Source organism: Triticum dicoccoides, chromosome 5B (genome assembly GCF_002162155.2).
Source record: "Triticum dicoccoides isolate Atlit2015 ecotype Zavitan chromosome 5B, WEW_v2.0, whole genome shotgun sequence".
NCBI classification, from domain to species: domain Eukaryota; kingdom Viridiplantae; phylum Streptophyta; class Magnoliopsida; order Poales; family Poaceae; genus Triticum; species Triticum dicoccoides.
In genome coordinates this window covers 664,260,637-664,276,006 of record NC_041389.1, presented here as the reverse complement: position 1 = coordinate 664,276,006, position 15,370 = coordinate 664,260,637, and the positions used below count along the sequence as shown (strand labels likewise).

The window sequence follows — 15,370 nt, the reverse complement described above, 5'->3', positions numbered from 1 at the left end:
TTGGTTGTAGTTGTGCTGTAACATATTTGCTTGGTTTTTATTTTGCTTTTGCATTCCCTATGTTTATCCTGCTTGAAGAATAGTATAAATATATTTGATGTAACTCTTTTTTTCTCATCAGACCTATAAAAACGGATGTGTTCATTAGTATCATTGCTGTCATTAAACTATGCAATATGGGTTAATTAAGTTGAATTTCAGGGAGATGGTGGTCGTTCATCCTGACAATGAATTTCTGGAAGACATTGGTGGAAAGCTAAAAGAGGTTTGTTTAAAAGGCCAAACTTATTATGTGCCCGTAAATCTTGCCATTCTGAAATTATTCAACTACCTTCTATAATTATTTGTAAATATTCTCTTCCTTTATGTCAATAATTCATTGTTACTGTCGATCTGTCTACTTGAGATCATTATTTGATATTTATCAAGAATTTGCATATTGATATGTGTAGTGCTTGTATTGTTGGGGAACGTAGCAGAAATTCAAAATTTTCCTACGTGTCACCAAGATCTATCTATGGAGAGACCAGCAACGAGTAGAAAGAGAGTGCATCTACATACCCTTGTAGATCGCTAAGCGGAAGCGTTCAAGTGAACGGGGTTGATGGAGTCGTACTCGTCGTGATTCAAATCACCGATGATCCTAGTGCCGAACGGACGGCACCTCCGCGTTCAACACACGTACAGCCCGGTGACGTCTCCCACGCCTTGATCCAGCAAGGAGAGAGGGAGAGGTTGAGGAAGACTCCATTCAACAGCAGCACAACGGCGTGGTGGTGGTGGAGGAGCGTGGCAATCCAGCAGGGCTTCGCCAAGCACCATGGGAGAGGAGGAGTAGGAAGAGAGGTAGGGCTGTGCCAGAACTTCGTGTATAGCTCCCATGCGCCTCCCCACTATATATAGGGGTGGAGGGGCTGGTTTCTTGCCCTCCAAGTCCATTGGGGCATTGGCCAAGGTGGGAGGAAAGAAATCTCATTATTTCCTTCCCCACCGATTGTTATCCCCCCTTTTTAGGGATCTTGATCTTATCCCTTCGGGATATGATCTTATTCCTTCTAAGGGGAGATCTTGGTGCGCCTTGACCAGGGGTGTGGGGCCTTGCCCCCACTACCCACGTCCATGTGGGTCCCCCCATGCAGGTGGGCCCCACTCCGGAACCTTCTAGAACCTTCCCGGTACAATACCGAAAAATCCCGAACATTTTCCGGTGGCCAAAATAGGACTTCCCATATATAAATCTTTACCTCCGGACCATTTCGGAACTTCTCGTGACGTCCGGGATCTCATCCGGGACTCCGAACAACATTCGGTAACCACATACAAACTTCCTTTATAACCCTAGCGTCATCGAACCTTAAGTGTGTAGACCCTACGGGTTCGGGAGACATGTAGACATGACCGGGACATTCTCCGGTCAATAACCAACAGCGGGATCTGGATACCCATGATGGCTCCCACATGTTCCACGATGATCTCATCGGATGAACCACGATGTCAAGGACTTAATCAATCCCGTATTCAATTCCCTTTGTCTATCGGTATGTTACTTGCCCGAGATTCGATCGTCGGTATCCAATACCTTGTTCAATCTCGTTACCGGCAAGTCACTTTACTCGTTCCGTAACACATCATCCCGTGATCAACTCCTTGGTCACATTGCGCATATGATGATGTCCTACCGAGTGGGCCCAGAGATACCTCTCCGTTTACACGGAGTGATAAATCCCAGTCTCGATCCGCATAAAACAATAGATACTTTCGGAGATACCTGTAGTGCACCTTTATAGTCACCCAGTTACGTTGTGACGTTTGATACACCCAAAGCACTCCTACGGTATCCAGGAGTTACACGCTCTCATGGTCGAAGGAAGAGATACTTGACATTGGCAAAGCTCTAGCAAATGAACTACACGATCTTTTGTGCTAGTCTTAGGATTGGGTCTTGTCCATCACATCATTCTCCTAATGATGTGATCCCGTTATCAACGACATTCAATGTCCATAGCCAGGAAACCATGACTATCTGTTGATCACAACGAGCTAGTCAACTAGAGGCTCACTAGGGACATATTGTGGTCTATGTATTCACACGTGTATTACGATTTCCGGATAATACAGTTATAGCATGAATAAAAGACAATTATCATGAACAAGGAAATATAATAATAATACTTTTATTATTGCCTCTAGGGCATATTTCCAACAGTCTCCCACTTGCACTAGAGTCAATAATCTAGTTCACATCGCCATGTGATTAACACTCACACGTCACATCGCCATGTGACTAATACCCAAGAGTTTACTAGAGTCAGTAGTCTAGTTCACATCACTATGTGATTAACACTCAATGAGTTTTATGTTTGATCATGTTGCTTGTGAGAGAGGTTTTAGTCAACGGGTCTGAACCTTTCAGATCCGTGTGTGCTTTACAAATCTCTATGTCATCTCCTAGATGCAGCTACCACGCTCTATTTGGAGCTATTCCAAACAACTGTTCTACTTGGAGCTATTCTAAATTATTGCTCCATTATATGTATCCGGTCTCTCTACTCAGAGCTATCCGGATAGGTGTCAAGCTTGCATCGTCGTAACCTTTACGACGAACTCTTTTACCACCTCCATAATCGAGAAAATTCCTTAGTCCACTAGTTACTAAGGATAACTTTGACCGCTGTCCTGTGAGCCATTCTTGGATCACTCTTGTACCCCTTGACTGACTCATGGCAAGGCACACTTCAGGTGCGGTACACAGTATAGCATACTGAAGAGCCTACGTCTTAAGCATAGGGGACGACCTTCGTCCTTTCTCTCTATTCTGCCGTGGTCGAGCTTTAAGTCTTAACTTCGTACCTTACAACTCAGGCAAGAACTCCTTCTTTGACTGGTCCATCTTGAACACCTTCAATATCATGTCAAGGTATGTGCTCATTTGAAAGTATTATTAAGCATTTTGATCTATCCTTATAGATCTTGATGCTCAATGTTCAAGTAGCTTAATCCAGGCTTTCCATTGAAAAACACTTTCAAAATAACCCTATATGCTTTCCAGAAATTCTACGTCATTTCTGATCAACAATATGTCAACAACATATACTCATCAGAAATTCTATAGTGCTCCCACTCACTTCTTTGGAAATACAAGTTTCTCATAAACTTTGTACAAACCCAAAATTTTTGATCATCATCAAAGCATACATTCCAACTCCGAGATGCTCACTCCAGTCCTTAGAAGGATTGCTGGAGCTTTGCATACTTATTAGCATCTTTCGGGATTGACAAAACCTTCCGGTTGTATCACATACAACCTTTCCTCATTAAAATCGTCGAGGAAACAATGTTTTGACATCCTATCTTCAAGATTTCATAGATAATGCAGTAATCGCTAATATAATTCCAACAGACTCTTAGCATCGCTACGAGTGAGAAAATCTCATCGTAGTCAACTCCTTGAACTTGTCGGAAAACATCTTAACGACAAGTCGAGCTTTCTTAATGGTGAAATTTACCATCATTGTCCGTCTTCCTTTTGAAATCCATCTGTACTCATTAGCCTTACGACCGTCGAGCCGTTCTGCCAAAGTCTACACTTTGTTTTCATACATGGATCCTCTCTCGGATTTTATGGCCTCAAGCCATTTATCGGAATCCGGGCCCACCATCGCTTCTCCATAGCTCGTAGGTTCATTGTTGTCTAGCAACATGACCTTCAAGACAGGATTACGTACCACTCTGAAGTAGTACGCATCCTTGTCATCCTACGAGGATTGGGAGTGACTTGATCCGAAGTTTCATGATCAATATCATAAGCTTCCACTTCAATTGGTGTAGGTGCCACAGGAACAACTCCCTGTGCCCTGTCACACACTAGTTGAAGAGACGGTTCAATAACCTCATCAAGTCTCCACCATCCTCCCACTCAATTCTTTCGAGAGAAACTTTTCCTCGAGAAAGGACCCGATTCTAGAAACAATCCATATTGCTTTCGGATCTGAATTAGGAGGTATACCCAACTGTTTTGGGTTTCCTATGAAGATGCATTTTATCTGCTTTGGGTTCGAGCTTATCAACCTGAAACTTTTTCATATAAGCGTCGCAGCCCCAAACTTTTAAGAAACGACAACTTAGGTTTCTCTAAACCATAATTCATACGGTGTCATCTCATCAGAATTACGTGGTGCCCTATTTAAAGTGAATGTGGTTGTCTCTAATGCCTAACCCATGAACGATAGTGGTAATTCGATAAGAGACATCATGGTACGCACCATATCCAATAGGGTGCAACTATGATGTTCGGACACACCATCACATTATGGTGTTCCAGGCGGTATTACTTGCGAAACAATTTCCACAATGTCTTAATTGTGTGCCAAAACTCGTAACTCAGATATTCATCTCTATGATCATATCATAGACATTTTATCCTCTTGTCACAATGATCTGCTACTTCACTCTGAAATTACTTGAACCATTCAATAATTCAGACTTGTGTTTCATCAAGTAAATATACTCAACATTTACTCGAATCATCTGTGAAGTAAGAACATAATGATATTCACTGCATGCCTCAGCACTCATTCGACTGCACACATCAAAATGTGTTACTTCCAACAAGTTGCTATCTTGTTCCATCTTACTGAAAATGAGGCTTTTCAGTCATCTTGCCCATGTGGTATGATTTGCATATCTCAAGTGATTCAAAATCAAGTGAGTCCGAACGATCCATTTGCATGGAGTTTCTTCATGCATATACACCAATAGACATGGTTCGCATGTCTCAAACTTTTCAAAAACGAGTGAGTCCAAAGATCCATCAACATGGAGCTTCTTCATGCGTTTTATACCATTCTGACTTACATGGCAGTGCCACAAGTAAGTGGTACTATCATTACTATCTTATATCTTTTGGCATGAAAATGTGTATCACTACGACCGAGATTCAATAAACCATTCCTTTAGGTGCAAGACCATTGAAGGTATTATTCAAAAATAGAGTAACCATTATTCTCCTTAAATGAATAACCGTATTGCGATAGACATAATCCAATCATGTCTATGCTCAATGCAAACACCAATCTCGGTGGTAGAGGGAGCGTGCGATGCTTGATCATATCAACCTTGGAAACACTTCCAACATATATCGTCAGCTCACCTTTAGCTAGTCTCCGTTTATTCCGTAGCTTTTATTTCGAGTTACTAACACTTAGCAACCGAACCGGTATCCAATACCCTGGTGCTACTAGGAGTACTAGTAAAGTACACATTAACATAATGTATATCCAATATACTTCTATCGACCTTGCCAGCCTTCTCATCTACCAAGTATCTAGGGTAATGCTGCTCCAGTGGTTGTTCCCCTTATAACAGAAGCACTTAGTCTCGGGTTTGGGTTCAACCTTGGGTTTCTTCACTAGAGCAGCAGCTGAATTGCCGTTTCATGAAGTATCCCTTTGTTCCCTTGCCCTTCTTGAAACTAGTGGTTTCACCAACCATCAACAATTGATGCTCCTTCTTGATTTCTACTTTCGCAGTGTCAAACATCATGAATATTTCAAGGATCATCATATCTATCCCTGATATGTTATAGTTAATCACGAAGCTCTAGCAGCTTGGTGGCAATGACTTTGGGGAAACATCACTATCTCATCTGGAGGATCAACTCCCACTCGATTCAAGTGATTGTTGTGCTCAGACAATCTGAGCACAAGCTCAACGATTGAGCTTTTCTCCCTTAGTTTGCAGGCTAAGAAAATCGTCGGAGGTCTTATACCTCTTGACGTGAGCACGAGCCTGAAATCCCAATTTCAGCCCTCGAAACATCTCATATGTTCCGCGATGTTTCGAAAACGTCTTTGGTGCTACTACTTAAACCATTTAACTGAACTATCACGTAGTTATCAAAACGTGTATGTTCGATGTTCGAAACATCCACAAACGACGTTTGGGGTTCAGCACACTGAGCAGTGCATTAAGGACATAAGCTTTCTACTGTTCGCATAATCGCTACTATCAACTTTCAACTATATTTTCTCTAGGAACATATCTAAAACAGTAGAACTAAAGCGCGAGCTACGACATAATTTGCAAAAGGTCTTTTGACTATGTTCAGGATAATTAAGTTCATCTTATGAACTCCCACTCAGATAGACATCCCTCTGGTCATCTAAGTGATTACATGATCCGAGTCAACTAGGCCGTGTCCGATCATCACGTGAGACGGACTAGTCATCATCGGTGAACATCTTCATGTTGATCGTATCTACTATACGACTCATGCTCGACCTTTCGGTCTCCGTGTTCCGAGGCCATGTCTGTACATGCTAGGCTCGTCAAGTTAACCCTAAGTGTTTTCGCTGTGTAAAACTGTCTTACACCCGTTGTATGTGAACGTAAGAATCCATCACACCCGATCATCACGTGGTGCTTAGAAGCGACGAACTGTAGCAACGGTGCACAGTTAGGGGAGAACACTTCTTGAAATTGTTGCAAGGGATCATCTTATTTACTACCGTCGTCCTAAGCAAACAAGATGCATAAACATGATAAACATCACATGCAATCAAATAGTGACATGATATGGCCAATATCATTTTGCTCCTTTTGATCTTCATCTTCGGGGCTCCATGATCATCATCGTCACCGGCACGACACCATGATCTCCATCATCATGATCTCCATCATCGTGTCTTCATGAAGTTGTCACGCCAACGACTACTTCTACTTCTATGACTAACGCGTTTAGCAATAAAGTAAAGTAGTTTACATGGCGTTCTTCAATGACACACAGGTCATACAATAAATAAAGACAACTCCTATGGCTCCTGCCGGTTGTCATACTCATCGACATGCAAGTCGTGAATCCTATTACAAGAACATGATCAATCTCATACATCACATATCATTCATCACATTCTTCTTGGCCATATCACATCACATAGCATACCCTGCAAAAACAAGTTAGACGTCCTCTAATTGTTGTTGCATGTTTTACGTGGCTGCTATGGGTTTCTAGCAAGAACATTTCTTACCTACGCAAGACCACAACGTGATATGCCAATTGCTATTTACCCTTCATAAGGACCCTTTTCATCGAATCCATTCCGACTAAAGTGGGAGAGACTGGCACCCGCTAGCCACCTTATGCACCAAGTGCATGTCAATCGGTGGAACCTGTCTCACGTAAGAGTACGTGTAAGGTCGGTCCGGGCCTCTTCATCCCACAATACCGTCGAAACAAGATTGGAGTAGTAACGGTAAGCATATTGAACAACATCAACGCCCACAACTACTTTCTGTTCTACTCGTGCAAAGAATCTACGCAATAGACCTAGCTCATGATGCCACTGTTGGGGAACGTAGCAGAAATTCAAAATTTTCCTACGTGTCACCAAGATCTATCTATGGAGAGACCAGCAACGAGTAGAAAGAGAGTGCATCTACATACCCTTGTAGATCGCTAAGCGGAAGCGTTCAAGTGAACGGGGTTGATGGAGTCGTACTCGTCGTGATTCAAATCACCGATGATCCTAGTGCCGAACGGACGGCACCTCCGCGTTCAACACACGTACAGCCCGGTGACGTCTCCCACGCCTTGATCCAGCATGGAGAGAGGGAGAGGTTGAGGAAGACTCCATCCAACAGCAGCATAACGGCGTGGTGGTGGTGGAGGAGCGTGGCAATCCAGCAGGGCTTCGCCAAGCACCATGGGAGAGGAGGAGTAGGAAGAGAGGTAGGGCTGTGCCAGAACTTCGTGTATAGCTCCCATGCGCCTCCCCACTATATATAGGGGTGGAGGGGCTGGTTTCTTGCCCTCCAAGTCCATTGGGGCGTTGGCCAAGGTGGGAGGAAAGAAATCTCATTATTTCCTTCCCCACCGATTGTTATCCCCCCTTTTTAGGGATCTTGATCTTATCCCTTCGGGATATGATCTTATTTCTTCTAAGGGGGGATCTTGGTGCGCCTTGACCAGGGCTGTGGGGCCTTGCCCCCACTACCCACGTCCATGTGGGTCCCCCCATGCAGGTGGGCCCCACTCCGGAACCTTCTAGAACCTTCTCGGTACAATACCGAAAAATCCCGAACATTTTCCGGTGGCCAAAATAGGACTTCCCATATATAAATCTTTACCTCCGGACCATTCCGTAACTTCTCGTGACGTCCGGGATCTCATCCGGGACTCCGAACAACATTCGGTAACCACATACAAACTTCCTTTATAACCCTAGCATCATCGAACCTTAAGTGTGTAGACCCTACGGGTTCGGGAGACATGTAGACATGACCGAGACGTTCTCCGGTCAATAACCAACAGCGGGATCTGGATACCCATGATGGCTCCCACATGTTCCACGATGATCTCATCGGATGAACCACGATGTCAAGGACTTAATCAATCCCGTATTCAATTCCCTTTGTCTATCGGTATGTTATTTGCCCGAGATTCGATCGTCGGTATCCAATACCTTGTTCAATCTCGTTACCGGCAAGTCACTTTACTCGTTCCGTAACACATCATCCCGTGATCAACTCCTTGGTCACATTGCGCATATGATGATGTCCTACCGAGTGGGCCCAGAGATACCTCTCCGTTTACACGGAGTGACAAATCCCAGTCTCGATCCGCATAAAACAATAGATACTTTCGGAGATACCTGTAGTGCACCTTTATAGTCACCCAGTTACGTTGTGACATTTGATACACCCAAAGCACTCCTACGGTATCCAGGAGTTACACGCTCTCATGGTCGAAGGAAGAGATACTTGACATTGGCAAAGCTCTAGCAAATGAACTACACGATCTTTTGTGCTAGTCTTAGGATTGGGTCTTGTCCATCACATCATTCTCCTAATAATGTGATCCCGTTATCAATGACATCCAATGTCCATAGCCAGGAAACCATGACTATCTGTTGATCACAACGAGCTAGTCAACTAGAGGCTCACTAGGGACATATTGTGGTCTATGTATTCACACGTGTATTACGATTTCCGAATAATACAGTTATAGCATGAATAAAAGACAATTATCATGAACAAGGAAATATAATAATAATACTTTTATTATTGCCTCTAGGGCATATTTCCAACATGTATATAGTCGTATCTATTGAGCAAGTAGATTAATTAGTTGTGCTTTAGTACTTCCTAATTAGTTTTGTTATATCAGAAGTGTTGATATTTTATCTATTTTTCAATGTAATAGTATGTCATGGAGGAGATGAATGTTAAGACTGTCACAACATGTGATGATCCCATGAAGTATTCTGTTTCGCGGGCAGAACCCAATTTTAGGTATGTGTTCCTAAATGCGCAAGAATCGTTGCAAATTTTTACCCATGGCTTAACCCTTCGTAATTTTTCAGCGTACTGGGCAAAAGACTGGGAAAAGACATGGGCAAACACTAGTGCAGAACCGGGCAATAGCACCGGTTCATAAGGCCCTTTAGTGCCGGTTCCATAACCGGCACTAAAGTGTGGGCACTAAAGGCCCCCCCCTTTAGTATCGGTTCAGCACGAACCGGTGCTAAAGGGAAACCACGTGGCACGAGCCAGCTCCAAGGGCCTGGAGCCCTTTAGTACCGGTTGGTAAGACCAACCGGTACTATAAGGTTTGGGTTTTTTCAGTTTTATGATTTCTTTTTCATTTAATTTTGTGTTTCCATTTTAATTCTTTTTTGTTTGCTGGTATTTTATGATACTACACATTGTACACGTTAGGATTTTCTACAATAGCTTGCCACAGAACTAGTTAAGGTTTTTGACGGTGTAAAAGTTCTCAAAAATTCTGTAAAAAAATTTGTACACAGTTTTACCTATATATATATACATATAAATAGAATTTCTAGTAGAACCAATCATGCATATATATATCATCAATGTCTCACAAATCATCATATTAATTAATTCACACATACACACATGTATAGCTATATACAATTTCTCCTACATATGTATGTTGCCTTCGGAGCCAGTGGCATTAGCCTAATTGGTGCCTTCGGAGCACGATAACAATTGGAAGTGGTTTTCATGGGGGCGGTAGCGGGTAATAGTATTCTCCCTTCGGATTTATGACCTGGTCGAGCAAAAATCCTGCTATTTCCTCTTGAAGTGCTTCTACGCACTCCGTTTCTAGGAGCTTCGCCCGCACCTCTCTGAACTGTTAAGAAGGAGATCAATATGCATGTGTATTAGTTGTGTGACTAGATATCGATAATGGTGTAAAAATTGTGAATAGTGTTTTGACAAGCGTACCCATTCCTGTCTTTGAGATCTGCTCCTTTCGGACGCCATCATGCGTATGTTCTCGCAAACACAGAATGCACACAGATCAGTCCCCTGCGCCTGCTTCAGGGCCTTTACGAGAATGGAATTTGATCAGATAATAATTAATCAAGCATGATAATTAAAGAGATGGCAGCTAGCTAGCTAGCTAGTACTACTTAATTACTTACCTTGGGTCTTCCCCATTTAAGCTTTTCTTTCCATTCGCCTTCCGTGACGCTGATGAACCTTGCCCAAGCCCTGCCCGCCGACAAAGAAAATGAATAAAGGGGTTATTAAATAGGTCATATCATGAAATGACGAACTAAATAGGCCGAGATATATAGTTAATAATGATTGAAATTACCTGTTGACTATCCCAAACAAGATGTTATAGTCAGTTTTTTCTTTGAGTAGTGAGTCCAGTATTTCAACTGTTCCGGCGTCAACTTTAATGATACACAAGACCCAGTGAAATCTGCATGCACACACGTTTGCATGTCTTAATTAAGCGGGCATATGTAAGCAAAAACATGTAGCTAGCTAGTAGGCAAAAATAGAGAATTTGTAGTACAAGACAGTGTGACTCACTGGAAGTTGTAAGGAAGTAGTATATCTTCATTGTATTTGAGGCGCTTCAAGAACTCTAGCATGTTGTCCTCTACGGCCTTTTGATGACGTGCATCTATTTTCCATGTGTATTCATTAACGGTGTTTGGGTCAATGAACCCAATGCCATAGCGTCCACCTTTTCTCATTTCATACATCTTCATCCTGCATATAATACCACAGAAAAGAATATAGTGAGGATAATTACAGGTAATGATTGATCAAAAGGATCACTACAGCTAGCTTGAGACTTAAATTACAGAAAGAAATCACTTACAGACAATAGCAACTGACGATAGATTTGTCGAGTGCGTCTTGATTGTATAACTGAAACAATTCAGAATACTCCTCCTTGACATTCACCATGAGGGACAATCGATCGGAAATCTTGGTAATGTTCATGTACCATTGATGCAATTCATACATTCTCGTTGGGAGGTTCTTGACCTTGTCTGGCTCGACCAAAGGTTGGCCCCGGACATATTTCCGTTTTATTTCATCCTCTCTAAGCACAGGCATGGGCTCGATCTCGAGGAGTTGTCCAACAGTGATTTTGAGAACTTCAGCCTGCATTATATGGTCCTCCGTTATTACCACATTGCCCACCTCAGGAACGTAAACTGTTTGCCCACAATAATATTGGGCGCGCGTACTGTCACGTGTTGTTGGCACAACAAGCAAGGGGATCGATTGCGCCGCCTGTTCTCCCAGCTGGGGAATGGTTTTCCCACATTTTTTGACAGCTGCTTCTTGTTTGCTCGATCCTGAGCTCGCCTCCTTACGTAGACGTGCTCGATTTAACTTCCTGATGTGGCGCTCATAGTCTGTGTCAACAGGCTTGGGAGCTGGTGGTTGAGCCATACGAATGAAGTGGTCAATCGTTTCCTCAGGCACTTTCTCCCATGGCGGCGTTGGCGGTTTCGGTGCAAAATGGGCTTCCACCTCGGACTTCGATATGGCTGCGATTTCCTCCTCGGACCTGTCATAAGCCCTCTGTGGAAGAGGCGTGAGGCTTGGACCATATTTATATCGCTTGCCTCCGCTTGTACTTCCTATACTACCTCGACTCGTACCGCTACGCACCATAGGTGCGGGGTGTCTCTTCTGCGATTGCTGAGGCGGCGGAGACGGCTGACGGGGCTGAGTTGGACGAGGAGGCGTGGCCGCCTGAAGCTGTGCCGGACTTGGAGGAGGAGTGGCCTAAGGTTGTGCCGGGCTTGGAGGAGGAGTGGATGTCTGACGCTGTGGCGGACTTGGAGGAGGAGGAGTGGCCTGACACTTTGCCGGACTCGGAGGAGGAGTGGCCTGACACTTTGCCAGACTTGGTGGACTTGCAGGAGCGGGAGACTGCTGACTCGGTGGCGGACTTCGACGAGGAGTCGGCTGACGCGGTGTCGGTGGCCTTCGAAAGATGATGCAATCCTTTTTTCATAGGATGATACGATGGTTGGCGTCTCCGAGAAAGCGCTCGTCGTCACCTCCAGGAATGTCAAGCTCTAGCTCCGAATATGGGTCCACCACCTCATCAACCAAGACACGAGCATAGCCCGCTGGAATCGGGTTGCAATGGAAGGTTGCCTCGGGGGGATTTGTAAAAGCAACAGCGTTCGCCACCTTCATGAATATGTTCTTCATTTTGACGTGTAGCTCGCAGCTAGTGTTCTCCGTGATGTCATCCACGGGGTATCTACCCAGCATTGCGTCGTCCGGGGCGGAACCCACGCTGCTTCTCGGCATGGATGGGGCGGTGCTATCCAATGTTGGATCATCCGCTAGCTGCTGCAGCTGCTGAGACCCCCTTTGATGGGTAAGTGAGTCGATCTGCTCCTGCTGCCGCTGGAATTTGACTACCAATTCCGCTTGACTTGCTTCTAGGCCTTGAAGGCGTTCATAGTCCCGCTTCCTCTGCTCCTCCTCCATCTTCCTCTTCTTCTCCTCCGCAATCTTCTTTCTCGCACGGGTTCTGTAGTCATTGTTCCAGTCTGAAAACCCCTCATACCACGGAATAGCGCCCTTGCCTCGTGTTCTTCCCGGGTGTTCAGGATTTCCTGGGGCACGCGTAAGCTCGTCGTTCTCTCTGTTGGGCTGGAACACCCCCGATCGTGCCTCTTCTATTGCAACAAGTATCGCATCGTCGGCTCCCTTTAGACTTGCCTTCGTCGAAACATTGCCTGTCTTCGGGTCCAACTCCCCCCCATGCGCATAGAACCAAGTCCTGCACCTGGGGGGCCAGCTCTTAGTAACCGGAGTGACACCTGCATCCTCCATCTCTTTCTCAGACTTATCCCACTTAGGCATTGCCACCGCATAGCCACCTGGCCCCAGCTTATGGAACTTATCCTTTTTTCGGCATTCTTCTTGTTTATTCTCGACCGTTCCTTAGCTAATTCCGAATCCTTGAATTTCACGAAATCATCCCAATGAGCACGTTGGCTCTCTAGTGTTCCCTCGAATACTGGAGTCTTCCTTCCTCCCTTGACGTACTTGTCCCATTCATGATTCTTGTGGTTCTTGAATGCAACCGCCATCTTCCTAAGAGCAGCGTCCTTGACTTTCTGCACATCTGCTTCTGTGAAATGATCTGGTAGGGTGAAATGTTCCATGAGAGTATCCCAAAGCAGATCTTTTTGATTCTTGTCGACAAAAGTAACATCTGGACGTGGAGTAGCGTCCTCTTTGCCTTTTTGTCTTTTGTCTTTTGCTGGCTCTCTTCATTCTTGAAGGGAGATCGGGAGTTGGTCCTTCACAAGAACTCCGCACTGACGAACGAACTTTCCGCAATCTTCTTAGGCGCTAATGGTTCGCCATTAGGTCTGACTGCCTCGATATTGTACTTACGCCCTCCTTCAACTTTTTGTTCGGGCCTCGTTTCGTCCTTTTGCCTGAAGATTTGCTCGATCCGGATGGCTGAAAGAACAAAGATCGATTCGTTAATATATCTTCAAGTCATTTAAAACATGTGATGATCACCATATACCTGCTTATATAAATATATATACCTCGCCGGTCTTTGTTGTTTCAGGATCAACATGTTCTTCGTCATCGTCATAATCGTAGTTCATGACTTCATCAATTCGATCGTCGCGATCGAATATCATATCACCCTCTCCGGTGTTGTTTAGAAATTCGGAGCCGTCATAATCTTCTTCATTCTGATCATCATCTGGCCCGCGTATCATATCGAACATGGTCTGTTCTCCCTCTCTGTCGGTATTGTCTGCCATAGCTTTTATTTAACTAATTCAAAAGAAATATAAAACAATTTAGTATTCAAATTACATCGTCTCGAATAATAGATATAATCTCGAATATTTCGTCTAGAATAATAGATATAATCTCGAATACATCGTCTCGAATAATATATAATATTGAATAGTACATCACTGGCTAGCTAATTAAAGATCGAATACTACAGAAGAATCTAGGACACTCGCGGTTCCTGCGGCACGGGTGGTGGACACCCAAAGAGAAGGAACCCTCACAGGATCATAGCTGAAGTGAGATCCCCGAAGATACTGCCAGGTATTGGAGAACCTGCCGCCCTCTAACGCAACCATGTATCGATGGACGTGCTCGTCCTCCTCCCTGACACGGCGACGTACCACCTCCGACGGGGCCGGGTCCCTCCGCACCGAAACTGGCCCACGCGAACGCCACCAAACGAGATCAGGGTCGACGACGGGACCCGGGGCCGGGTTCCTCATCAAGCGGCGCACCCCTCCAGGCAGCACCTCCCAGTGTCAGCCCGGCGGAGCCCAGTTCCGAACATGGGTCGGCTGGACATCATCGCGGACGGGTCGACGGCGAGGATGCGGGCCGGGCATCGTCGAGAACAAATACTAGCTATATGCCCGCAAAAAGTAATATTTTTTTAATGATTGGATTTTGATAACTAAAATTTCTAACATTTCTACTATTTCAAAAATCTATATACTATTTCATACTAATTAAGCATCTAACACTAAAAACAGAAAACACAACTTCTATACATCCATTAAAAAACTGAAAAACAACATTATATAAAAAATTTCCATACTAATTAAACACTAATTATATACTAATAATAATAATCTAAATTATATACTAATTAAACATAAAAAATTTCCATACTAATTAAACACTAATTTTCATATAAAAAATTTTGATAACTAAAACAATAATAATCTAAATAATCTAAACTAATTAAACATACAAAATACGTATATACTAATATATACATGCATTAATTCATACATATGTGTGTGTGTGTGTGTGTTCCATATAAATTTTTTTGATAACTAAAACAACAATAATCTAAATAATCTAAATTATATACTAATTCATGCTTGTGTGTGTGTGTGTGTGTGTGTGTTTTGATAACTAAAACAATAATAATCTAAATAATCTAAATTATATACTAATTCATGCGCTTGTGTGTGTGTGTGTGCTCGGGGCCGGGAGGGGCGGCGCCCATGGTGGCTGCCGGGGGCGAGGGAGAGAGGTTAGAGGGGGAGAGCTCACAGCG

General features: G+C 43.8%; 1 pseudogene; it reads left to right on the top strand.

Annotated features, from left to right (window-relative positions):
* Window positions 1-15,370, top strand: part of LOC119310433 — a 45,240-nt pseudogene that overhangs the window by 16,127 nt on the left and 13,743 nt on the right.